Source organism: Myzus persicae, unplaced genomic scaffold (assembly GCF_001856785.1).
Source record: "Myzus persicae strain clone G006 unplaced genomic scaffold, MPER_G0061.0, whole genome shotgun sequence".
In the NCBI taxonomy this organism is placed as follows: domain Eukaryota; kingdom Metazoa; phylum Arthropoda; class Insecta; order Hemiptera; family Aphididae; genus Myzus; species Myzus persicae.
The window spans coordinates 344,442-371,700 of record NW_019103508.1 but is presented as its reverse complement, the minus strand read 5'-3'; the positions used below and the strand labels follow the sequence as shown (position 1 = coordinate 371,700).

Below are 27,259 nucleotides of genomic sequence, written 5' to 3'. Positions count from 1 at the left end.
ATTAAAAATTAAACTGTTAAATTTTCCCAATTCTTATTAGAATTTTTATATTTATATTTAATTAAATAATAAAAAAATTATCCACGGGGGGGATATGATACCGTAACACCATAATCACAGATTTTCAAGCCCCTGCAAATTAACACCATATGCATTAGGTATTCCCGAAGCCGGTTTTTTTCTACGGTATGACATTATGCACAATTAAAATCGACGAACATTTGAAAAATTCTATTCTATCTATTTTATAAGTGAAATTTAACTGTATTAGGTAATTTTAGAGTTGCGTTGTTAGTTATTACAACATATTCAGAATTACCATTCTCAATCGTACACATATATACATATATTGGACCGTCTTCGTAGGTTATTTTATATTATATTATTATATTTATATGCATTACCTATGTATATAAAATACTGATATTTTAATTTGTATTTATCAAGCATTTTATTTTCTATATCGGTATTCAAACAGTTGAAATAATATCATACTGTAGTACTTGCTTCATATGAGTTTCAGAACATCTAAAACATCTTAACAGAAAATTAAAACAATATTATATTTTTTTTTATTAAACGACAATAATTTACCATTTTACTGGATAGCATATATATGGTATACGCTTACTGTGTTTATGCACACCTTTTAATTAATAATAATTGAATAAACATTGTTACAGGCAGAGAGTGCGGCCATAGATACATATACGTTACGTACAAATTACGTACTTATGGGTCCGTGTACGGCCCGAAGAATAATCAATGTCCAGTCAATGTCTTCAGAATATTATGTACGTCGTACGACCACCATAACAATGTTCCAAACGTAAAAAGCCGTTTCTTGGCTTACAGCCACGTACGTATATAAATTATTAGGCGTATATTTTATTCTTATCGGATTGGCGAGAAACTCTTTAATTGAAATATACGAATAAAACAAAGTGCATTTATACATCCTCCGTGGGTAACACACTGTGTTTATGTTAATGTTTTATTTAATAATCAAATTAAATAACACCTTTTAAAAATTAAAACGGCTAAGCCCTTACATAAATCTCATAGGTTATTATTCAATGTACTTTTTAATACTAATCTGATTCTATATATATAAAAAAATATATCAGTACGCGGATACTAATAAGCAATAACCGTTATAACACACCCTGCAATAAAAAGAAATAATATTTATTTAAAATGTACAGAAAGTGCATTATGCACCAAACGTAGTAAACATTTCAAATAAAAGGTACACAAGACGTATACTTACACAAGAATAAATATTTCGTAAAACTGTTTGGACATGCGCAAAATATATACCAAACATTTTGAAACATTTACATTCTTGTTTACCCAAGATCCGGTCAAAGAGTTTTAAACACGAGGTGTTGATTTAATATTCCAAAAAATACATAAACGATTTCAACACGGAGCTGTTAAAGTCGATAAAATTGTTTTCATCGTTCATTTGTCATTATTGATGTATATTTAGGCATAGTCCAACTGTATGCAAAGATCAACTTTATTACCGATAGGCAAAAGGTAAAAGGCAAGGTATAATATTTTATTTTATACAGCCACATGATATTAATTAAAATGATTAACAAATGTTGAAGTTTAAAACTATAATGCAAAATTATTTATTTAAAATTTCACAAATCCATTGATAATTTAAAAGAATTTTTATATGGCTGCCCTGCATTTAATTCATAATTTATTATTATTATTTATTTGTTCAGTACATAGATTTTTCACAAGTCACTATCTCCTTATAATTTAAATGGAATTTTTCAAAATCCTTTCTTTCACCTCGTCTTTTGAATGATGATTTTATTTTCCGATTTGTCTAATTTTCCAATATGCTTAAGATCTGACAATTATTGGAATACCAACAGCGTTCTACATGTGCTATAAAATTGTACTCAATTTGCAAAGTATACTAATTTAACAAATTTATATATTTAACAATAAAATGAATAGGTTTTATCTTTTGCATTGTTGAATGATAAAATTACCACTTAAATTGTTTACCACAATACATATTTCATATACCCATATTTAAATTGTATAAATTCTTATTTAGAATAAAAAAAAAAAGTGTATGAAAAATAAATTACGGAATTAATTGTTGAAAGTATCTTATTATTTAACATAAAACGAGAAATTTCAAAGTTATTTTTGGGTTTAAATAATAATACATTTTTCTGGAAGCATAAAATCGAAAAAAACGTTTCTATACTCTCTTTTAATTTTTTCAAACATTTAATAATATATTCATATTATATACTGAATTTTGTTTGAAAAATGTCTTGAAAATCAAATCAAAAATTTGACAAACTTAAAAAAAAAATTTTATAGACAAACTATCGGCTGATTTTGTTCAAATATACTTACTGTACTGCACAGTAATATTATAAGACTGCGAAGCGACGACTCAAAATGGCCACTATGGGACTTTCGTCTATAGACTATAATAATACACGCTGTGAAAGTGTGAACCCACACGCTAGTCTTAATGTGTGTTTGAGTTGGCCAGTATATTATGCTGCGTAAGTACTCCTTTCTAAGGTCCGATGTTATTTTGTAACGCACCTATGTGCTCAAATTATCATGTATGGGGTGATCCATTTAACGAAAGACACCCACTATTTCAGAAAAAAACTATCGTTTTTGAAAATAATATATCTCTAAATATTTTAAATAATTTTAACTCGTTAAAAAACATTTTTTGGAAAAAGTAGCTCTTCAAAAAATATTTTCTTTAAAACTAGAAATTAAAAATGGAGGTTGTCATTAAAAAAAAAATTGAAAAATGAAAATTGTATCGATATTTTTTTTAGAAAAACGTTGATTTTAACGACCTAATATTCGCAAGATAATATTTACACAAATGTTGATAGTTATTGAAATAATAATCGTAGTACGTTGAATGGAACACTCGGTATATTATACAGGTATAGGCCTAGCTGGTGTAATGTAACATTTTTGGCGTGTCCCGTGCACCGCGTGAATCCCTCCAGGCGCACAGCAGCCCTAAATACGGTGCTAGACGACGCGTGACCGTCTCACGGCCGGGACACATAACAATACTATACAGGTATATAAATACAGTTTATGCGGTATATAGGTTGTACCTAACGTACAAGTTTTACATTATGTATTATATACCTAAGGTGTCCCGACATGTGAAAACAACATCAACCGACGCCCCAGTTGTCCCGTCGGCCGTGGTCTGTGCATTGTACAATAATATTATTGTTGGGTGGCACTTAAGTGTTTGTTTTATTATCATTTGGTGCAGGATATAATATATATTATTATTATTATTATTATTATTATGAGATACGCGTGCCGAGTTATATATAAATTATAATAAATTATACTATATGTATAGCTATTAATACAGAAGAGGTGCGCACGAGCTCGCGATATCGTTATCATTATTATTATCATCGTCACACATCGCGTAAATATAACGATTGCTGCACGAGGGATTGCCAGCGTACGTTATAATAACATATTTAATTCTTTTTATCATTATTATGTGTATAAAAACTCGCCTAGATTCGTTTTTATATTTTTCACCGATCGCATGTGTTACATTCGCAATGGCGATATTCACCACTACTACTACTGTTTCTGCACACGTGCGTCGAGTATATTATACATATATTTATATACTATAAACACGGGTCGGGACTAGTACGTATATTATATTATTATACATATGAATATGTATTATAATGTTATAGGTGTACCGAAATAAAAAAAAGGGGCGCTCGCCATAATTAATAATAAACAAACTCGATTCGGTTGCGTTCGCGCGCGCGAATATCACTACACTCGCGTTGCGGCGGGAACGTGTGTCGTAGGTATATGCTGCACTGCACTCGGGACGTCAGACCCGACAAAACAACTTCTCCGGGTCGGTCTTAATTGCGATAATATTTCTCCGCTTCATAAATCATAAGGCTTGGACCGAGTCCAACGGCAGAGCACGGGAAAAAAAATAATAAAACATAAAAACCCGCACGCGGTGGAGAGAAGGCGTACGCGAATTTCTCAATCGGGTAGTTGCTGTGTACGATATAGGTAAGCACGCCGCGGCCGTCTATGACCGCGACGGGGGAAGAACGTGAGCTGATTGTGTAGGTATATTATGGTATTATAACGTTACCAATATAATATAATGCAAGAGCAGACGTTGTGTAGCATTCCTCGGCGGTGCGATGGTGTTGATTCTGTAGCAGTTGTATGATGTGTGCCGAGTAATAATAATGTAGAAAATATTATATTATTATGCATTATTACTCCGGGGCATTCGCACCTCTACGACGCGATTTCGATATTATACTCATCAATTCATTATCATACTTTTCCAATAATAATAATAATAATAATGATCCTACACGATATCCTGTGAAGTGGTGTGCATCTAAAAGGCATTTGTTTGAGGGAGTGGTCTCCAATGTATATAACTATATATATTAGTATACGGGGTGGTGATACATTTTACGTAAGACAATTATTATTTTAGAAAACGAACTATATTTGACAATATTTATGTTGCATAATTATTTTAAGTCATTAAAAAAGGACATTTTCCTACAAAATTTATATTTTTACTATTTTTAACGTTATCATTTTACATTTTGTGCACTTATTTTAATAAAAGCATTCATTTTTGATTTCTCATTTTAAAGAAGAATATATTTTGGAGTGATTCAATCTGTAATGGCTATGACTTTCCTAGGATTCAAATATGGCTAAATTTCATCGGGGCATATGAAAAATAAGATATGACAACTTAGGGTAAATGTAACACACGCAGGTGTAAAATTTCATAGATAGATTTTTAAAATCGTTGTCAATCGAAATACTCCTAAAAATATTCTGTTTTAGAATAAGGAATTAAAAATTAACGTTGTCATCAAAGAGGTAGTATATTTAAATAATGATTACAATACAAATTAGGAACAATTATAATTTTTAACGACTTCAAACTACATATGTAAAACAATATTATCACACACGTTAATAGTTTTTTAAAATAATTAGTGTCCTACAATAAATAGATCATCGGGGATATTTATTACTACTTAATACGTAAATATATATGTATTATGTGTACAATATAAAAAATTTAATTTTGGTGTGGTAAGTTATTCGTAGTAGACAGACGTCGTTTAAGATAAAGAAACAGTTGTTGTTTAGAACTATATACGACACACTTTCAAAACTAGCCTCTTTAATATTAATAAAAAATTAAGCTGTTATAGCAATATAAAATATTATCTTGGGCACCATCTTACAGTTCTGGTGGAAAAAATAACATTCATGACATAATTATCATTTATCTTTAAACTTTATTAAAAAATAATTTATAGACTAACACGTGACCAAGGAGATATCCTCCACTCAGTGTCGTCTCGAATTTTTTTCCTTGACTCACATTTAATATTTTTACACTACCCTGCCTAAACATTTTTTTATTGCTCTCTTCATTAATATTTCTGTGAATCATGTGATTCAAATTACAAATATACCTCCTTCGAGCCGCTACTACCTCCACGTACATGTCTTTGGTACTGGATGTAAAAGGGCTGCCATCAAAAGATTTTCCCTAGGCCTCACATGAAAACTGACGTGTTTAATACCCCAGAAACAAGCAATTAATTATTAGTACTATTAAATACCTATGCACGTTGCTCGTTATTTTGAATGTATTATTATACTTTTTTATTTTGTTCACCTCGCTCTGATCGCAACTTTTCATTTCTATTTTTTTTAGCTAATTGCATGAAAGAGACGAGAGGGATTATCCCAAAGTCCAAAGGAACATTCATTTTTATACGAATTTCCTCCCCATGTACCCTAAATTTTATCGTAAATAAAAAGGGTCGAGTTGTAGTTGCATCCCAATGTACTGGTTAATAAATGCGTAAGTGGTTTCCAAACATTTTCAAACATCATGTAAAACCATTTTGGAGACAACTAGTGTGCACCGATATTTTCGAATGCACGGTACATTATTTTGTATTTAGAGTATAACATTACGCATGTCACCGGTTTATTGAAAATTATGGTCTGAATTGCAGCTGCAGCGTGTATTTATAATAATTGTCAGATTTATTTTCAAAAACGTCGAACTTAAATTGAAAACAATAGGTGGTAATAAATAAATGTGATAAATAATATGAGATCGTAGTAAAGAACAAACTAAGATACCATTGTAGTATAATTCGAGTGTATCAACTGGTTGCACAGTACGGTTACTATAAAAACTATACAGTTTGTCAATTTTCGGCATACTTATTATTACAGATACATTTTTAACTCCAAATTCTACAAAATCTTTTGATTAGTGCCCCCTGTTAAAAAGTTTGTCATTCAAACTTTGTAAATGTCGTAAAATGGTAATAATATCGTTATTTTTTTGTTTAAAATTATTTTCGTTTGTTAGTGAAAGTGCAATTCTATAATACGTCATTGTTAATTTATTCACATCCAGTGGGTCATTAATATTATGATTACGACGTAGGTACTGACGAATAAATGTTTACACACTTCGAGTTAAATGTCGTTTTTATTTTTGTTCCTTTTAATAACTAATTAAAATATTCAAACAATTAATACTTATTATACTTTAACAGTTTAGGTTTTGAGTATTTAATTCTGTGATGATAAATAACTTTTCATATAATATGATAGTTATGGATCTAACCCAAGATTTCAAATAATGAAGTAGGTAGGTAATTAGGTGAGTAAAAATTATTTCTTAACAAGTGCAGTACTTTTATTTCAAATAAATTGTTTGTTATTATCAAATTATCAAGACAGCCAATATAAATAAGGGAGAAGAGTATAGTTAACTACTATGCTGTAGCCTGTAGGTGTCGAGTGTACTAGTCATTGAGTAAGTTACTGCAATGGATGAGTTAAATTCGAATTCAATGATAAATAATTACACGCGAAAAACGATTCTGAATGGTTTGCCTATATTAATAACTATTAAGTATATACTTTATGAAATATTAATTATAATGTATATTGCTAATATATAATTATTAGTTACTAATACGCTAAGTTGATTTTTTGACGAAATCATTGCATTTATTATATTATTAATATTAAATTTTTTTTTTTTTAATATATTTATGTAATAAATTGAATAATGTTATTAACTTTGGAGTCAATATATACCGACTTACCGATAAGAACAGCGAGTGAATAGGTTCGTAGTATAAATAGGCATTAGCATAAAGTAATTGATCTTTTGATCCCCCTAAGTACCAAATAGACTTGCCTATCAGAAAAGATATTGAAGTTCAAAATCGAAGTATCATTTCTACATAAAAAATTGTTTTCAGACACGCAAAAAAGTATATCATTATAAAATCAATATAACCATCACTCCACTGACAATCTAGAACTATTTATTTAATACTGCGTGTACATAAAAAAAATGAGTGCAGCCCGATTTTGGAAAACAATCAAAAATCAAATCGAATAAATAGTATAAAAACTAAACGTATCGTTTTAATTTTTTTTATTCTTATCATCGCTTTTGTATAACATCGATTTGCATAATGTAGAATATGCGCTTACAACATGACTCTCTGTATAAAGTTACCTACCGCTACGACCTACGCACATCAACTGTCAGCGACTTAGCAAAACAGTACTATAAAATAAATTCGAATAACGCCTTCAAACTGTATCAACCCACACGTGACCAATTTTATGTCCGACCCTTACCTGGTAATCTTCCAAAAATGTTCAGATACTAATGGTCCGGAAACTTTCTGTTCGATTAATTAACGTCGAAACTTATACTTATAGTTAAGTGCCAACGTCGGGCGGTTTCTTTAATCAAATTAATAAACCGTATAGTATACATATACACACAAGTATAATAAAGAAAAGATGACAATTTGCGGTTGGTGTAAAATATTTTTAAACAAATTGTTTAGTCGATGTATACAGACACACTGTGAGTATCTTGTGTTTGAGTTAAGAGCTAGGCTAGGGCCTAGGGGTCGTGGCACCAGACCAATACGAAAAGTATGAAAAAGATACAAATGCCTGAGCACATGATAATATAATGTACCAATCTGTGAGATCCAATATTTTCATTAATCAAATTGAAAACTGAATTATATGAGATTGTTCGCTTGCTACCTACGATTCGTTTGTTTTTTTACTATTTTTCGAGTTACTAAATAATATGACGTTAGGCGTAATATAGAACAATAATATAATATTGTATACACAAGTGTAAAACCATAAGATATATGCCATACTGCAGGATAAATGATAACACATTATAAATACATAACGATTTTATAAATAAGGAACAGAAAATTATCTAATGTTGATTTCATCGAAATCAGCTCATGTGATTCCGTTATGAGAAAATGACTTGACAAAAATAAAATATAAATATTTAATAGCAATAAACATGTACCATGAAGTTGTGATGTCTCACTGTAAATGAGCCAAGGAAAATGAATCCAGAATATAATCTTCTTCTACACTATAATTATTATTTACTTGGCGAAGACTTGTTACTCGACTATTTGACATTTTAAATTGTACGTCAATATGCTTTTATATTTTTTCTAATATCATGGTTCTATACATTATATTTCTTCTGTATACTTATCCAACTTTTTTCCGAGATTAATGACTGTGTTAATCATTTAAATTTTAATAACTTTAAGTCTTCGCCGCGCGCGCCGCCAAGTAATTAATTATAATTTATGGTGAACAGTACTATGTGTACACCATATTACCATAATACCATATTACAATTTTATGGTACTTGCTTTATCATTTATTATTTTTATTTGTTTGTTGGCTGGCGAAGAGACGGTCGACAGTATTTTAATGTGATTATAATATCCTCGTGTACCTATAGAGACTATAGATTATAATAGTATATTATCTAAAACCTTGCAATTGTGTAGTACACTAGTACCTACTTGTGTGATGTAATATTAGTCGTAATATAATTCTACGGATTTATAGAGACACCTAATCTCGGGATAAACCGAAAACAAAATGCAAATAGATATTTAAAACGATTTTATGTACATAATATTTACATCGTTTACAATTATTTTCTACAACCAAGAGTAGGTACATACATGTTATTGCTATTAATATCGTATCGAATTTGCAAATTCCCAACTGTATTTATTGGCAGTTGTATAGATACCACGTACCTACCCGTATTTTGTGTCTTTTTTATTCGGCTACCGCATGCGGAGTCACCTACGCTATACATATTATATTAATATATTTTAATAATAATTTATAATGAAAATATAAACCGATCTCGCGGGTATTAAACCAAAACATTTCATATCCATATTAGGTATTTAGGTAACCTGTATAGATCGCAAACGACCGACTAAACCTCAACACAGGTGTAGGTTGGTATACATTATTATCGACTAAATTATTAAGTTCAGCTCATAGAGTAATACTTTAGTATTACTCTATATGGTTCAGCTGTCGTGCGTTATCCGCACACTTCTTAGGTCACGTGTATGATGTACCCGAGTGATGATAATAATATGTAAAATCGTCAGACCCAACCAATATTGCCGCAAGTCGTATAATGAAATTATTTCCGTTAGTAAAAACTAATGGATTGAGATGTTAGCATTTGATCGCATGTAGAGATGTGTATATTAATATTAAATTGTAATTATTTATAACATCGCAGTAGCCAGTAGTATTCGTGTCCAGTGTTGACATTCGCCGTGGTCGCTATGTAGAACGAAGGAGGGACTTTCGACGTGGCTGCCGCCGTAGTACATAATATTACAGCGGTGGAGGCTGCGGAGTGCAAAGAAAAAAAAATACATAATAATAATATACAATATTGTCAAATACGGCACGATATTGGATTTTTTCTTCTGTTTTTCTCGTCGTGTACCTATGCAATACTCACGCCAACGCTGCTTGAGTAAATTACTTGTAAAACGCGCGCGTGCACGGCAGGACAACTACTATAGAAAATTCCGAAAACGTCCTTTCGCTGTCATGCACCGTCGCGCTCCGCTTCAGTATTCCCGTAAACTCCAACCAATAGTATTGTCACTGCTGTGGTGAGGGGTGAGCACGGAATTATTTTATGCGTTTATTCTTATGTTACATTAAATACGCCGTGATATGTATCATTATTATCTACTAATGTTCTATAAGTAGGTTTTCGGAGGAACCATAAAAAAACGCTGAAACGCTCAAGCGGAACTCGAGTACGTATTATAAAATATAAATTATATGATTATATATTAATATTCTGTTCTGTTGGTTGTCTCTGTAGTGGCTCTCCGATAAAGGTACGGTGATACCAATTTTCAAAATTTCCCACAACTTTGTAAAATCTGAAATTTTATTTTATTTCTTAGCCTCTACTGTAATTACAATATGTGTACACCAATCCAGGTCGGATACCTGTTTAAGGCGGTTAGTAAGGTTTATTATAACAGGTACCTAAGTATTTAAAAAGAATGACTATAGGAAAAACTCTGAGGCCTCGTAGAATTGTCGGATTTTGATGTCTGTTAATTATCTGAAAGAAGAGGACTTTCTACAGTCCCAATGATTTTTTATACCTAAACAATTATTTTAAGGCTTATTATTATGATATCAAAATCTGAGGTTAAAATATTGAAAAATGGAGTTCAACGAAGGCCGTCGAACGTTTCCCTCCATTAAGTTAAGACAAACAATCAAATGCAGGGTAGAATCATTATATTCTCTTGTCTGGAATGTATTTTCGTGGACAAAATGACATTAGCACTGAAGCGCATTATTAATATCATACGCGTGCCGCATTAGACATCACATAAACTCAACGCGCACCTATATATATAGTATAGGAATGCAATATACATTACTTGACTTTTAATATCGTGGCCAGAGAGTTTTTACCTTGTTAAAATATGTGTATATACTACACACACATACACATCGCACACACGCGCGCGCGGGTTTTATACGTGTTTTCACACCCACGTTTCGGGGTGACGAACATGATATTATAATAGTAAAACACCGGCACGCGGGATATACTCGACAGCGGATTTGCGACCACGCGGATGATGGAAGCGTATCGGTGGCGGTGGCGGGTTTAGAGCTTGTACACGTACTTGTACGACTGCAGCTAACACTATACACGCGAGAGCGTGTACTTTTATATTTTTATATTTATAGGCAGGTAAACCAAGTATACAGGGTGATTCACCGCCGAGCGTGTTCATTGCCGACGTTTTTTCAATATTTAAAAATAAATTTACTCGAATTCTAACTTTTGGAATTTTTAAAAATACTCAAAGACGGTATTTTCAAATGCTTGAGATTTTTTCTACTAAGTACTAAGTAAGCAGTGGTGAAGCCCCTTTTTTTGCAGATCATAAAATAATGTTCACCGGGGGAGGTTCTCATTTGAAAAACAGTAGTTGGTATCTTCACAGGATGTTATAGTCTTTAAGTACCCAGCTATACCTATTAGAACATTTGCAAGGTTCTTAAAATAACTTATTGAATCAAAAAAAAGGGATGAGCGTGCTAGGTGAATCAGCCTGTATACGTACACGAGCGCGTTTAGAGGGTGTAACGACAACGCCGAGATATTATGTAGTGCACTTTTATACGTATATTTATTTATTTATATTCCTCTGCCGATGCACACGACCAATACACACACACACACACACACACACACACACACACACATATATAATATGTACCTATATACACGATACGACACAACAAGCTCGGTCGATCCTTTCTCCTGTCCGCCGTTATAGTACGAGCGCAGCGCGTGTCTTTTAAATTTAATTCCTTTGTCGTCGCACACGCGTATATTATATATTTATAGTGGGCACATTATATACCTACCCATATGCCTATACGAACACGGTTCACGAGCGCTCGGTGCACGTATATATATATATTATTACCTACTGCACTATATATTATTATATGTGTAAAATATGTGGTGCGCGTTGTCTTGTCGTCGTCGTCGTCGCGGTCGTCGTCTCTTGGCAGCCTCTCCCGACGAACGAACGGTCTCGGCGAAATAATATATTATATATTTATAATAATAACATATCTATATACATACGTGTATACACGCGCGCGCTTGTATATATCAGTCTATATATATGTACAAATACTTTATTGTGTTTCGATATTCACCTTGACAAGGGCGTCTGCTGCTGGTGCTGCTGCTGCTCAGCGCGCCTATAGCGGAGAGAGAGAGAGTGAGAGAGAGTGCGCGAACGAACGCCCACGGGGCCGGGTGTACAACTTTGACCGTCGTCGTCGAAGTACTTAATAATAATAATAATAATAATATGGTATAATATATTATCGTGACGAGTCGCCGATTTTTGTCGCTTATTCATATTACCCGTCCGATGATGGGCGATGATGTTCATTCGAACGCCGCCGTCGGTATGCGCTTTATAATAATAATAATACTAATTATAATCCTATATAATAAAAATATTGTCATTACTGTTGTTGTTTTTGTTGTTGTTTGGGTTGTGATCGTCCTCGCATACAACTATGCAGGTCGGTTTCGTAACGCTTGTAAGGCGAACCGCGTATATATTTATACTGTGTGTTAATTATTAATCGCGACGGGGAAAGGAAAATAATATATATTCGTCAGACGCGCTCGAAAGTGTGATAATGATAATATCATAAACACGATATTATATTACAGCTTCAAATTTTATGGTACCGGCAGAGACTACCTATGAGTACATCGAAATGGCGTTTCTCTAGATATAGAATATTCCGTCGTACGCCCAATCGTTGCGAGTTTTGAACTAAAAGAGGAGAGCAACAAAAGTGCCAATAATTTACAATAGTATCCCTTTTTATAATTCAAAAGCTTTTATTTTAATAGTCATTTTAGGTTAGTAAAAGTATATTAATATATCGTTCGTTAATATAATACGATATGTAATATCGTTAAAATTTCAGTTTAGTTTTCATTGTTATACATTTTTTTTTAATTGTCTTCTAATGAATGACCCTTTAAAGAAGCAAATAATGAAATAAATAAATAGATTCAGCAAGATCCGCATTGGTGTCATAGGCTAATTTGTTTTACTTTTCACCACATATATGTCGAATCTAGTTGGCCCACGAAAAACATTTTTGCTTGTACAGTGTGGTCATTGGTAATTATGATTGGTTATAATTTTATAATTATATTTTATATTTGATCAAAACCATCCAAATAACTATATTAAAAATCTGTGCAGTTTACGTTTATCTGATTTTATTGAGGGGTTAGAAATACGCGGCAATTTACATCATGACACGGCCGATACCGTCAGCTACAGAATTTAATATTACAATAATATTCACCTTTTAGATAAATAACAATAATAATATTTCTAGACGAAAATCTAAATTCTCCGTAACTCACTCAGCATAGTAATATTTTCGACGCTGCGCGGACTTATATACCAGTATAATATACCACCGTTCAATTATGATAGCAACATTATAATATCATATGACCTCAGGCGTTTTTTTCTCTCCTATTTATACAACATAGTGAACAGATAATACTATTATGATATTATACTTAATATATTGAAAAAAAAAACAATTGATTACCTACCTAACTATAAATCGTCATTATATTATTATTTTAATATTATGTTTCCTCTATCGGTATTTTTTCACATTCTCGTGTGTATCGGATAGGCAAATTATAATAATATTATGTAGTTATATAACATGTGAACAACCCACGCGTTAAATTGTTTTAATTTTGTGTCGTTTACGATATGCGTGCGTCACAGATTTCCGTCGACCGACAAATACATCGCGATTTCGACAGCACGTGGCGGGCCGGTGAGATAATGCATATTATACATTAAATATTATAAACTTATCATATTTTATTATTTACATACAGTACGCGTATAGTGGTGTATAGTGCATAACATTATGCCATAAGTCCGCGTAAGAAGCACACGTGCCAATAAACGGATAATAACTATAACCATTGTCTTATTCTGTGCTATAACTCTACAATATATAACGGACGACTGCAGATCTAATTCGTTTGTCACGTCGTCGCACGTCGTCTGGGCGTTGGTACGATATGAAAATAAATAACGTTAACACAATCGACGAGCGTTCGACATCAGAATATTGTATTATTATTATACTCAGAGATATATGCACCCGATTTTTGCCCCTAGCAAAGTTTTCCACCCCTAAGCAGATCTCCCACACTAGTTACTTGTATTACACCTGTTAATATTCTGCTGTTACGTTTCGATAACGACGTTTACCTGTTAATATATTATTCTGTTTCTTCTGGACAATATCTTCTGATACCTGTTGATATAATATTATATATAATAATGGATATTTGTATGTACATCTATCTGTTTGTAATAATGAATAGACTCAAAAACTACTATACTGTTTTCAATAAAAGTTATATATCAGTACATTTCTTGAGACCTGCCCACTTTGACAATAAACACGCTTATTATTTCATTTAATTTTAATAAAATAATAAAAAGCTTGTCTTTTGAGATGGAACGATTTGGGAAAATTTTGTTTTCATGCAAACTTTATTGAATGAATGGAGAAATTAATATTGTTTAAGTAATACATTGTTTGTAATAAGGTTTCTCAATCACTAACTTATATGTTGTTGACATATTTACCTAGCTGCGGATGATATATATATACAGGCAGAGTAGAACAATGATAATTTGTATTCATACTTAATCAAAATCATTTCCATAACCACCAAATTCACTTGACCTAATAAAAACCTGCCCTAGAGCCCAGACGTCTGATTCCTATTCCATGTAAATACACTACTGATTGTATAATTATTTATTACAATAATAATACTAAGTTCCTAATACCTATCTATATCTGCATGTTTTGTGTCTTACACGGTCCAAGCCATTGCTTATAACAATAAAATATCCTTTGCATACAGCAACCATCAGTCTAGCTGACGTGTTCTGCAGAACTGCCGAGTATTTTGTTTTTTATGTAATAATATCATTGATATTAATCTGCCTTGACAATTATATTAGGTACTTAATATATTTAAGTTTGAAAATAAAATGTGGTTGGTCGTAAGTTTTCAGCCGACATTTTTATGTATAAGCCATAGCTGTACATATATTACGACCTAATTATTCTAGTAGGTACTAATGTAATGTTTTTTCATAATATTTACCAATACCATTTTATGCAGTGTAGGCACCTACCTATAACCTATATTATGTTTTATATTTTTTTTCAAACAATACCAATGCATGTGTCCTATATATATAGAAATATAAAATTATGTGTAATGTAATGATACGAAGATTCGCGCATTGTTGTCGGCGGTGCGATGATTAGCTTTTTAATTTCCATACGCGGCGTGACGCCCACGTGCGGTTGCGGCTCCAGCTTCCCGCGGGTCGCATTATAAGCGCACTCCTCCATCGCGTCGTCCGTCCACGCGCGCGTTTTACAGTGCCGCACAATACGCCCGAGCGCCGACACAAAAGAATAATCAAATCGGAAAATCGGTTTTTGTTTCCCATTCTTTTCTTTTTCTCTTTTTGTCCATCCATCGTACGAATTAATTAGAAAAAAAAAAAAACGATGTCAAACCTCTGCCGCCGCCGCCTTCGAACAATGCGAACGGTATCTATATAATATGTGCCACCTTACCCGCCGCCAACAATCTACGCGTATTTACGACGTCCATAATAATAATAATAATAATAATAATAATAATAATAATAATAATAATAATATACAGATAGGTATGATTGTTATTACTATTGTACGGTTCCGATAAATAATGTGTTTTCGCTTTCATAGCCGACGACCGACGTACTTACTTGTCCGACGTCGAATGATCAACTAATGATAGATTATGATCCAGTTGTTGAATAATTGGAAAAAATATATTAAAGGGACGCAAAAATATAGAAAAAACCCGCTGTTATATTTAAATTTCTTGTTGATTAGGATATAATTAAGAATGGGTACCTACTCTAAAATGTTTTTTTTTTAAAGAAGGTGTACTCCGCCCCCAGCCACCCTTCTAATTCAAGCCATATAAATATGGTAAATAAGTTCACTTTGTGTACCTCGGTTTATTACGAAATACAAGCACATAAGCACAAATCGTAGTTGATTGGTTCAAACGGCACGTTTTGGTTTGGTTTTTTTTTGTTATTATTATTATTGTTGCTGTATTTAAATCGCTCACTCGTTCACCGACCTTGCAAAACGATACATGTATAATCAATCACTTGGTTAAAAAAACAATATAACTATAATACATAATAACATATGTTAGCGCACGTGTCGGATATTGCTGCTGCTGCTGCAGCAATTACACCATAATCGTTACGATTTATTAAACGTTTTTATTCCATGATATGTATAATATATACCTACATCTTTTATCTATTTTGCTTAGGTGTATAGGAACCTACATATACTATTATACCGCTGTTATTCAGATTCGGACCCCAAGTATATTACCGCCTATATAATAATTCCTCTCGTTATTTCTCTACAATACGTATAATAGTTACAATAGGTTTTTTTAAGTCAACGCCTCACTACAACTGCATTAACTGGTTACTATACCTAACGCTTTAGCAGTTAAGCGATTGTTCTCATCGTCGATGTACGATATTATACCGTTTCCCGCAGTGGCGCCCGACGTTTAAAAAATATGTGCTCTAGTCGAGCCACTTGCAACTTGAAACCAACAACCACGGTTAGGACCAACTCCGAAATCGTTCAGTCGTCGTTCAGTCCAGTAAAACTGAATTGGCTGATTTGGACGTAGCTTGGTCGGACATTTTTCTAAGGAAAGCGATCGGTTCGATTTCAACGTATGGCTAACGTGACGCCACTGACCGACGTTTAGGATTTGTACACATAATAGAGGTATGCGATTAACAGATGTGTGGTTACCCGTTGTGTTGTCGGAGCTTCAGCCGCGGGTGACAGAACATTATAATATTATATACGTTCGTCTATCATAATATCAATGGTGCCTATCTATTCCCACGGAATAATAGCACAATAACGGGCCTAACGTATAATATTATTACCTACACGTCCAGGGGCGTAATTAAGGGGCACGAGGGGCCCACGCCCCTCTCCAGTGACCATATTTGTATATTTTATAAAGTACCTGTCATAGTAATAATCTATGATGACTTGAAATTGTCTGATGCGGGATCAAATCCAATGGTCTGTTGTTGCTGTTGATAACAATGTTGGGAACATTTTGATCAACCGAAAGATTGGCGTTATTACTTATGTGATTTGTGAGGTAACATACGTGAAGTTGGTATTATTACTTATTATGCGCAACACAATACTTGGCATTACAAAGTTCAAAATTAAGTAGACAGGTATTAGGTATACAAATAGTTTGGTTTCAACAATGTCCAATAGTCCAACAAATCAATATGGGGTGGACAGTATTAAGACATTTAACTTTGAACTTAGTAATGCCGTCTAGCGTTTGAATAATTATGTTGGCACTTGAAACCGAACAAAAGCTGTTCAACTATTATAGTCCATGTGCACTCATAATATTGTTGAATGGTTTTTGTAAGATATTGCACGTGTAATGCCGACTTCACAAACTTACCTCTGCAGTTTAGGATACGCTTTTATGTGGTGTAATATGGTTATGAAATGTTGAAACGTCCTTAAGTACCGCAGCGACAACTAGGTCCCCTCGACAATATTCGTACATATTGTATAATACCTATGCGATATTAAATGTCCGCGTGCCAATGAGAGAATAAGGATCGTCATAATTATTATTAAACGCGGACAAGTTAATTTAAAAAAAAATCCATCCGAACCGTGTAGGCGAAATAAACCGATATAATACAATCGCATTGACATATCGATATTATATTAATGTATATTAAATTATGCGAGGTTTAGAAGTGGCGTGGGCCGCAAGAAAACGAGTAATAAACGTATAAAAATTAAGCGGTCCACGAGTTAGGTTGTTAACATATATAGGCGTACCTTCATCTATATACACACTATGTAATAATATAATGTGCTATAAATGTCACATTGAACTGTTTACACAATCCTATCTTTAAACGTATTATAATAATATTATTATGGTATAATCTGCCTGGACCAAAGGTCGCATAATAATTATTTCCTAAAACATGATAATCAATCAATTATTTTCCATTTCACTCTTAACGCGTTTGTCGGTTTCATACTATAAGAATGCCTATAGACTGACATATCGTTTTCGTATAATTCGTAAATAACATAATATTGAACGCAGATTAAAATATAATAGGTATGACCAACCAACAACTTCTAAAAGTAACGGTGAAAACTATAAATCTAAATATTAAATGTCGATAAGCAACGGTCATGCGAATAATAGGTAGGTTTGTATATGTCTGTCTAGCTCACGCGGAACATGACAGAAATAATGGCTAGACGTAGTTCTGTCATAAATTATTGGATTTAGCTAAAACGCCTATGTGATAAAAAATAATGAAATTAATATCCGAGGGCATCATCTCGTAGCTTTTTTCCTACAAAATGTACTACGGTAAAAAAGTTATCCTTGCCGCTCAAAGTTAGTGAACAAAATATATTCCCAAACAACACCATAGCTTATATTTAATGGTTATAATATTAATTAATTTGTTGAAATTGTATATTTGATATACCTAATAATTTAGTATACGTAAATTAAATTTTATAAAATATATATAAAACGCTATTTTTTGTATGGAATTCTTCGCAGGGGTGACGAATTAAACTAGAGTACATGATTAATACCAACCAAAGACTTGCGTCTTCTACATAAAGTTAAATGATTTACATGCCGTTCTTCAGATATAGGTACGTCATATTCAAAAATATACTCTACGTTACACCAACCTAAATAATTGTTATCCGCAAGCTGTTTGGTCAATAACCGTTGAAGGGGCGGGTGCAGTACCTACCTGTTTGTCCTGCGGAAAATTGTCCAAGTTGATACAGTATATACCTACTTAGCACCATTAAATATTAATACTTACTATAAACGACATGATATGATAATATGTCTGTATTTATGAAATTAACGCATGTATTGAGATGTCATATTAGGCGAGTGGTTTTCAAAACGTCCGTTATTATTATTATTATTATTTCCATATTATACATTTATATATTATGACGTCTTATTACTCATGTGCACGCGTGACGATGGCGAAAAAAATATATTAATCTACCTCGAAAGATATTATGATTATCGAAGTGGATTATACATACGAATCAGATATGCCTTCAATATTATATCGATCGACGACTATTATAATATTTACGTATCGCGTTATTTGGGTGGTCTAGTGTATAATATGTATTAAATTTTGTAGCCAGAAGCCATACCTATTGCTCATTTTCGACATTTCTCATCCGCGGTTGGCCATCGTCGCCGCGTACAACAGTCCGGTCGGTCTCTGATCTCGATTTTTTTTTATTGCCACCGATTTCGGTTGCCTATATTATAACAGTGTTTATAGTATATGTTAACTTTAACATGTGAACCGATCGTGTATCAGATATGAATGTATATATAATATTATAATATAGAACTGACAATATTACACTAAACATATTATTCCGGTGGGCGTCATTCTTGTTTTGTGGAAACTGGGTCTAGGCCAACGCGAGCGGATGAATTGATTTTAAATCAAAATTAGGCTACCGCTCGCGCGTTATGTTTTTAAAATATTTTTAATAAGTACGTCACGTTTAAAAAAAAATAACAAATATCGCTGGTAGGGACGTGTTATAATGTACTGTAGCAGCACTAATATAATACACTGTGGGACCGTTACGCAATAAAATACTTTTAAAAAGTCACTTTATGTGCAAGTGTAACACATACAACTACAGTTTACTCCCGTGTATTACAGTAACGCATAAATAATTAATTATATACTTGGACGCTGACGACTTAATTGAAAACAAAAACAAATTAAGATTTCACTAATTTCGGGCGATAATATACTACTAAATAATATACTGCTAAATCGACCACATAAACTGTTGTGAAATAATGATGGTAGGTATTTAGGAACACAGTCGCGGGTTTGCATATTAATATTTTATATTATTATTATTATTTGTAACAATGTGTAACATTGTTATTGTCGTATATACGCGTCTCAAAACGATGCGAAGATAAATCCAACGTAAAACACTGAAATAGTAAATTATTCGACGTATTTATTTTCGTATATCAAGCCGAATTCGTTCTGAACAACGAGGGCTTTAAACGCGGTTGGGACGGTTCCAGTTTTCGATTTATCGAATTAACAAAAAAAAAAAAACAAACGAAGAAAAATCCTTCTGCTTATAGTCGTAGAGCGACGATGACATCATCCAGTTAATTGCGTATAGACCACGTCTTTGTGTAAGAATTAATATATTACACATTATACATACTAAATACACTGCCAGTGACATTTTTTTGGACACAATATAACCGTCGACGACCGCACAATGATGATGATTGTCTCCGGCTCTCTGCAAGTATAATACTAAAATAATTGAACCGTTGTTGTATCCTCTATATGCTTTAGCAAATAGCAATAGTGTAATAACGGTTTAAAGGTTAAAAAGGTTAAAATTATTGTTTTCTCACTTTTTATTTTAATCAGCCAGTTAATTTTAGGTACTCATAATAACTCAATTACTAGGTTAATATTGTTCATTTTAATAACTTAGATTTTTTCGGTTGGTTTTAAATCATGTCATTTCAAATCTAAACTTGAAATTTCTGTTGATAAAGCTAAAAAGTGACAGTGACAATGATTTTAGATAAAAATAAAATAAAATATTTCTTAATAATTAGTAATAATTAGTATTTACAAACATATTATAGGTAATTGCCTAAATCACTACACAGTGTTCAATAATGTGGGTTAGTAAGATGCATTTTTAACAAAGTAATTGGTATTCAAAATAAGTTAAAACATTGAAAGATGCACAACCACTATAATTCTGTAACTGATGGTAATTAATAAATTAATAAACAATAAGTCAATAAATAATTAATGAAAGAAAACAGCTTTTTTGATCAGGTTAATTTGATATTTCCCCCCTACAGATTAAGTTTGATTAACTTTAATGATTTAGTGTATTATTTGGTAATTATTAATCTATTACTTAACTACGTTCGAACAAGTACTGAACTTAACTAACCCTAAATTATTCTTTTCATTAACTTGTTCACGTTTAAAGAATATAATATACATTATATACGCATTCAAAAAACATTCTTGTCGTCTACATAACACCTTTTTGGCAATATGTATAATTTATGGATGGTACCTATGAACTAGCCAGATTATGCGGTTGTGTTAAAATACAATAAATTATCTTTATTGAGGTTCACCATTCACACTTCAATGGATTTCGATTTATAATATTATGGTTGAAACAAAGACGTTTATGAAATAGTTATTCGTATTCTATAATATATTCTTCAAAGGTAAAAAAGTTATTAAAAAACAAAACTTATCTAGTTTATTAAGTTATTGAACTTTAATAAACATCTTATATGAACACAGCTATCGACAAAACCTTTTACGGGCGATATTTAAACGATTCGATAGCATCCGAATAAAAACATCGCGATTAATTGCTAAAACATTCAACCTTATGAGTTTATACAAACTATTTAAGAGTTTATCTATTATTTGTGTTTTTCAGTAGCCAAATCGGTTTCGCTATAGATTATCGTGGGCTGTAAAAACTAAAAAATCGAATCGCATCAAGTCGCGGTGTGCTGCCCGACACAACAATAACGTAGGTAACGTATAACATGATGATAATATTTATTGCAGAGGTCAATTTGACGTCCTCGGTTTAAATACCTTTTGTAGCATATAGGTAGGTATGCATAATAATAATATTATCATTATAGGTACACAGCCGGATGAACAGTGTTTGTAGCGGTGAGGTGAGTTTTTTTCTCCTATGTAGGTTCAGGTATTATGATAGTAATAATAATATATGTATCGATCGGTAGGCGAAAAAAAAATATAAATTTTAATACAATAATAATAATAGTAATAAAATATAACATAAAAATAAAAACAATTTAACGGTCGAATTAAATCTGGGTTGCTGTGACGGTCAGTGAGCGCTCAAGCCCGTGTGCACATCGTTTCCACACGACGATGAGTATCTCCCACGACGGCTATAATATAGTATAGGTAATATTATATTAATAGGTATATTATACACAGTCGAGATTCCGCTAAAAACTCACTATCAACCAGTGTCCTGTAGGCCCCCAGGCCCCAGGATATTTAAATTATACCATTCGCTCGTTCACCTATATTATTAATATGCACATACGGACGTGCCGAAGTACATATTCGGGTTTTTGTCGCAAATAATAAAATATAGCTGTAGGTACATGTTACTGAAAAATGCTACGATTTATCTGCATTAATAATAAAACTATGATGAGAGTTCTTCGGGTTCATGCTTTAAAGCACTTAAAATTCATCAGTATAAAAGCGTTTGAAAAAGAACATTAAAACTTGAAAAAAAAAATTATAATAATAAAAATGTATAAAAAAATAAGCAAATGCTTTTAGTCTTGAACCCTGATTATGATGTATAAAATGTCACTTGTGTAATTTTCTCATTTATATGTGTGCAAAAATTAAGAATTTTTTACATATTTTTCGCTTACAAGGGTTATCGACAATCTATAGAGTGTCGATTCGTCCCTACTATTATTTACTTGCTCACTTTTACTAAGTCTGGAGATATATTTTAAGTTTTGCAGAGTAAAGTGACGACGGCGCCGAAAAGTGCAGTAACAAGTGACAAGCGCTCGAATAATACATTGGAGCATGTTTAATGGAATTTTTTTTGATGACTTCCCGACTGGCTATGGCCAATACTACTCAAACGTTCGGCACTTGTTGATTTGGCCCCCAGCTCTTCCGAAGCTTCTAACAAATAGAAAACATCCCCTAAAAATTTGTTACGGAAAACAGTGATGGCAGTTTATAGGGTGGTGTAAGAGAGTATAATTTAGGGCAGAAACTTGAACATAGGTATACACTTTTACATGATACGACATGATAACTTAATCTTAGATTCTGATCGATGGATGTAGGTATTGTTTGTAATGTGTGTGTGTTGTAAACGTCTGAAGATACTTTTTGTATAGGAGTAAAAATATTTTAAGTTTCAACTATTTTGTACAGAACTTACATAATTTTTTCATACACTATAAGTTAGACACTGCTAGTTAAAAATGAAATACTATACTCATATATTCACCACAGTAATTTGGGTGGTTTTGACCAAATATAAGACCCAGCCACCCAGGTCTAAAGTTATTTTGAATAATAACTAATATCGAATAACTATTTTATTTCCTGTAACCAATGGTCAATAAGTACGTAAAAAAATATTCATTTTTCGCGACCCAACAATAATATTTGTGTAAGCTCCTTTTTAGAATATAAAATTAAAAAAATTGGTTTCGTGGTGCACTCCTAGATATGCGATTACCTGCAATGTACCTACTAAATTTCATAACCATCACGAGTGCGATAGACTTGGCTGAGGATCGCTATCCACACACAAACAATGTCTTTAATTTATAGTGTATGTATATTCTGTATATTAGGGATTAATTTAATAATTTGTACAGTATGGAAAATTCTTCGGGTTCAAGAAATCAGCTGTCAATCGAACTCACGTTATATTTTTCTCATACTGGCCTAATCATTATAGACATTCTTTTTTTTGTTATTTTTTGTAGCCAGTGTGTTTATTGATTTTTATAATATTTATTAGTTGGAGTATAAAACTCGAACCTAACAACGTAAAGTAAATTTTTTAAATACTTAGGATATTCGTACTCGAGTACGAGTACTATACTTCGCAGCAAATGTGTTTACGAATCGCGTTACTAAACTAGCAGTCGGGAAGTATAAATATATAATACGATCATCAACCGAATTCCTATATCACGTGCATCGTGCATGATTAGGGAAGTCTAATTGATTGTAGGTATAATAATATTACGGGAAATTATGGGCCACAGATCGCCGTTTTCGATTTTCTCAAATTTAAAAACTACTATTTTATAGGTACAAAGGTAATAAAATAAAAATAAAAAAGGTGTAAAAAACGGTGAAACAAAAATTATATAGACTCGTGTCTTAAGCGTAACATTTTATGTACTTATTACAATAATTACAATATTATAAACGTCATCGAACGACGACGACAAGGATGTAAAAACTTCGGAGGAAGTCGATGATGCGCTACTCGTGTTGTTTTTTCAGAACCGTCCCGCTATCTACCTTCGAGAAGTAGCATTAGTGGCACGAACTTACGGCAACGTAACGCCATCTGTGGCCCGAGTCCGACAAGCACGAGTTTGCCACCAGAGTTCGCTACGACATTGATTCGCTCGCCAACGGTAAATAATGATAAATCAATATTTTAACATATTATTATTGTTATTATTATCATAATAATATAAAGATTCGAACAGCTAACGAGTCAGGAAAAATAAAGCTTCGACCGTAATAACGATGAAGGCGGGTAATGGATCAGGTCGATAATAATGTTTCGTCGTCGTCGTCGTCCTCTCAAGTGTATAATATTATATAATTATTGTTACGTCGTGGAAATAATTTGGCAGTTGACACGGTCGGTCTCCATGCAGGCGCTTTTGACGGCCGTCCGATTTTCGGTGTGATTTGCAGCCAAAACGACTTGTTCCGGTCGTGGCTGGCGGGCGTAATGTCCGAGACTAATCCGTCGTCGTCGCTCGCTTTCGAGAGTGATTTGAATATTTGTCGGGCGCCGAAAACGATGTACTAATGACGGTCTTTTAACATAATACGCTGCACCATCTATCTCCGACGTGTGTCGCGCGGACACTTCGTCTGTATACATATTTATGAAAATAATATTATTATTATTAGTTATAAATTATAATACCGAGTACAAGCCGCCGTCGCGTTTTCGACACGCGCCGCTCAAAACGGTGTCGGCGGAGAGTGCGCGTTAATTAACGCGGAGTAGACCCGGGCCGCCGACGACGACAACGACGCAAATTTTGATTTTCATCGTATTCCAACTACTATTCTTTACAAACTGCGTTTTAAATATTCACGAAAAATAAATCTGAAAATATCCTAGAGGCAAAGTTGGGAGGCTAGGAAAATAGCGGTAGCCATTTTCTTCCAATGCGGAACTAAAACTATGACAGGTTTATTTTTAAAGTCATGTCATATAACATACTAACCAGAAAAAAATGTTTGCCTATGAATTATGAACAATTATAAATAAGATTAAATATGTAGGTATCTTATGTATATTAGGCCTAAGTTACAACCTCACAATGCTATCGACAATTATTACTCTCCTATTGTAATATTCGGTACGCAACACTACATTAATGATACCGGCTAAATATTTTAATACTTGGAGGAAAAAAGATATAATTTTAGTCCAGGAAATACTTGGAGGGAACTGGATATTAGAATTCCTTTTTTTGTGAAGAATAATATATGGTGGAGGACAGTATATAATTTTTGGAGGAAAATGGACCCACTCATGAAAACGCAGGCCATCAAATCGCTGATGATAGAATATGGACGGTAAATCGAAATCATGTTTCGGACTAATTGTATAGTACAATAATATTATGTTCGTGAACTCTTTAAGGTATAGGCGGTGGCGGCGTTTTTATGATTTCACTGATTGATCAAAAGTTGCCTTCTCTTTATACAGAACTGTCATCTGTCGGACAAACAAAATAGTAAATGTTGAGAAAAATATTATTACAAAAATATCGCCACCTACAACTTTCTTTTTATTGGGAAAAAAATATATCTCGTGAATAGGTATCTATGTAAATATGTAATACATTTCAAAAAGATACAACTAAGACAGGACTACTTTTGCGGAAGATATCAATCAGTAATTAAAATGTTTTATTTTTCAGGACTTTTATTTATTCGTCTAGGGAGGATGCGCTTAATCACCGAGAAGGTCTCAGTCGCTCAGAATACGCGATCCAAGACCCAGATTTACAATTTTCGAACAGATAAACTAGGCCATGTTCCAGAGTGTGCAGACATCAACGAAACGTGTAACAATATATTGGTAAATCATTGCAACAATTATTATTAGGTATTTCGATGATCCGTTCATCTATTTTGGTATTATAATATTATACCTAACTACATCACATCACCATGTGGAGGTCACGCGTGGTTCAAGGCTGGCTGGCGGTACCTATACAAATAGGTACCAATAATTTTAACACGTATCTTCATTAATTGTTATTGTACACGCGAGTACGCAGAGCGTGTTCGATCGTAGTTTTCTCTCGGAATTTAGATGTATACATTATTATTGTTATGGGCTTCGAGAATAGTGAGACAACCGTGGCTGTTTGTAAAAATACCGTATAAGATTTGAATTATAACCTTTGATTTGATATGGTGGACCTACTATATTTTTATTGTTTTATTTTTTAGAAATGCACTAAAATGATAGCATTAAACCGTTGCAGGTTTTCAAGTCATGCAAAGGATTATTAATGATAAATCCTGCAGGGACTGGAACCAATACGCAAACGACCATGGTGGACTATTGTCCATTATTGAACCGGAATATATTTGAAAAAAATACACACTCAACCGAAACAGAAATATTTAGTTTTACTATCTTTATGGCTTGCCTACTGATGATATGTATGAATAAAAACTTTTAATTAGATAATTGTTTGTTATGAATAATTAATATTGAATTTGAATGTATATTTACGATTTCACATTCTAGGTTATTATTAAAAAATATTTTTTCAAGTCATAAAAAATGTCAAAAATACCGGTTAATATACACGATTGCGTACTAATTTAAAAAAAATGAATTCACAATGTCTGTTCTAGACTGTATAATTTGTATTTAGAAAAAAAAGAGAGGTAATGCAATATCATTGAGTAATGACTAATGAGTATAGGTAATCTCATATTGACAATGAATCGAATTTTTGTGGTAAGAAGTAGTAAAAACTAAAAGCTATTTAGACGTATACTTACACCTACATAATATTAAAGTTATATGACACACTTATATAATATTTATTTGCTGATGTCTGCACCATAAGGTATATTAC

General features: G+C 32.7%; 1 long non-coding RNA gene across 2 annotated transcripts; it reads left to right on the top strand.

The window, feature by feature from the left end:
- Window positions 1-682: 682 nt before the first annotated feature.
- Window positions 683-26,809, top strand: LOC111034632. Of its 2 annotated transcripts, none has more exons than XR_002604568.1 (6): window positions 683-859; window positions 21,799-21,894; window positions 22,013-22,048; window positions 24,408-24,544; window positions 26,081-26,241; window positions 26,654-26,809. It is a non-coding gene; the product is annotated as an uncharacterized LOC111034632 (long non-coding RNA). The 2 variants fall into 2 exon arrangements; XR_002604567.1 differs by having other exon boundaries at window positions 21,799-21,898.
- The last annotated feature ends 450 nt before the right edge of the window (window positions 26,810-27,259 follow it).